This window comes from Choloepus didactylus, assembly GCF_015220235.1.
Source record: "Choloepus didactylus isolate mChoDid1 chromosome 23 unlocalized genomic scaffold, mChoDid1.pri SUPER_23_unloc7, whole genome shotgun sequence".
Taxonomy (NCBI): Eukaryota; Metazoa; Chordata; class Mammalia; order Pilosa; family Megalonychidae; genus Choloepus; species Choloepus didactylus.
In genome coordinates, this window is record NW_023637601.1 from 113055 (window position 1) to 115232 (window position 2178).

Here is a 2178-nt window from a genome sequence, read left to right on the forward strand (position 1 = left end):
AGCTGAAAAATTGTCAACGGAAAACCCATATTTGATGGCATTGCTTGTGGGCATCCACAACCAAGATGTACAGATGGCCTAGCCTAGCTTGTGTCTGTCATAATTCCTGTAAGTGAGCACAGAATATAGTTGTCAGCCAGAATACTAGGTACAAGAGATCTGGAAAGTCTAGCGCCTATGGCCATTCTCTTGTAGGTTCTAGCAGGTGACAACCTAGGGTCAGTTATCATGACTGATGCTGACAATAATGGATGCTGTGTCTCTTGATCTTGGCTGAACTGAGTGAATAATAACCTCTGTTTCAGGTGGCAACCCTTCTAGTTGCTCTGGCTTTTTAAATGTTTGATGATCCTTGGTTCTGTGCTCCATTTTCTCCTTCATAGTCAAAAACTGTAGCCGGCACTGCAAACATGGAAAGACTCTCTTGTTCCAATGCCTCCAAAAATGATTCACATATGATGTTGCTGTTTTGAAAATTTTCAGACAAAATGGACACAGCAAATTCTTAGTGTTTTCATGGCAGACTCTAAAATGCATTTCCACATCAGCAAAGCATGATGACCTGTAATTGCAAACCTTGCAAACATAAGGCATTTCACCAACTTTATGATTGTCCTTCATGTGTTGTAAGAGAATCTGATCTGTTTCAAATGACAATTCACAGATTTTACAAACAGAGGAGGGTTCCTGGGGGATGTGCACACTTTCAATGTGACACTGCAGCTGGAAGGGAGTGGGAAACTGCCGGTGGCAGTGCTGGCAGGTGGTGTGGCTCTCCCAGCTGTCACCCCTCTGCCTCTCAAGTTCCAAATGGTGCTCCATGTGCTTCATAAACTTAACATTTTTTAGAACTTTCAAGCAGCTGAGGCATTTAAAGTTTGTGTGAGTCTTCTGTTCCAGCTGCCCATCTCCTTTATGCTGTCCATAGTAAAAGTCATGAAGTAGCATGATCATATTTCCTTTCCTGGAATCCACAGTCTTGTTCTGGCTGGTTAGGCTTGAAAAGCTTGTTTTTGCCAGTCCTTCAAAGCTATTTCCTATGTGTGGAATCATAAGATCCAACTGTGTCTTGCCATTTGCACATGGCCATGGAACCAACATTCCATTTTGATCATGGTTCAAGGAAGTAGGAACACCTTTTGAGGGTGTGCCAGCATCCACTGTAAGAAAGACACCTGAAAGAGTATCTGAAGAATGCTCCCATGGGATTCCATCACTGACTTTAGGCCTTTTGGGGTTTCCACTGTTCACATCAGAAGGGGAAATTTGCTTTGAATTGTGAGGACTTTCATCCTTGTCTCCTACATAAAGAGCAGTTCCAACTACATGCCAAGTCCACAGTGAGGGCAAATCTGAGGAATTATGGGGCATGACTTGTAGTGGTCTCCTCTTACAACCAGGTTGAGATGAATGCTCCATGATAACAGAAGTATCTGTTGATCTTAATTCAGGGTCAGAGACTGACAATTGGACAACTGCTTTTGATGTTGGGGTCATAGGATTTGCAGATTTTAATGCATGAGCAGTCTCTTGACTCATGTGGTTTTTCTTTCTTCTTGAACATGAGCCTGGGGTAATTCTGTTCAAAATCTTTGAATTGATGACTTTTGCATTTGAAATCACCTTGACAAACAGAATGTCAGCATCTACACTTTCATGTTCTACCCCAGCAAAGATCAGCTCAGCATCTTCATCTTCTTGGCATTTGGATTCTTTTCCATTTTTCATCTGTGCTGCTGACTCCTGTTCTTTCTCACACAAGAGCTTTGCCATTTTACAGTTATTTTTGTTTTGCTTGAAGCCAGTGGTCCCCTCAACTTCCAGGGCTTGCTTTTAATAAACTGCCACCTAAGAACAACCACATGACATTAGTCAGTATTTATTTGAAAAGAGAATAATCATTACCTTATTTAGTCCTCCACCATAACACTGAGATAACTATTAACATCCCTGTTTTACACATGAGCTAAAGGGCTGAAAACTTTCAAGCGACAGCTGGTTAGAGGTTGAGCCAGGATTAGAAACCCAGTTGTGTATGATTCCAGTGTCAGAGCTTTGAGTTACAGATTGTGGTCCCATTCTATAAAACACTAGATAAAATTGCTAAGCAGAATTCACAGAGGGTGGTCCACTTGTAAAGTACTAAGCCCAGTTCCTAGTACAGCATTAGCCCTCAGA

At 41.8% G+C, this 2178-nt stretch overlaps 1 pseudogene; it reads right to left on the reverse strand.

The window, feature by feature from the left end:
* Positions 1-514: 514 nt before the first annotated feature.
* On the reverse strand, positions 515-1773 carry LOC119525102 (annotated as a pseudogene).
* Positions 1774-2178: the final 405 nt, after the last annotated feature.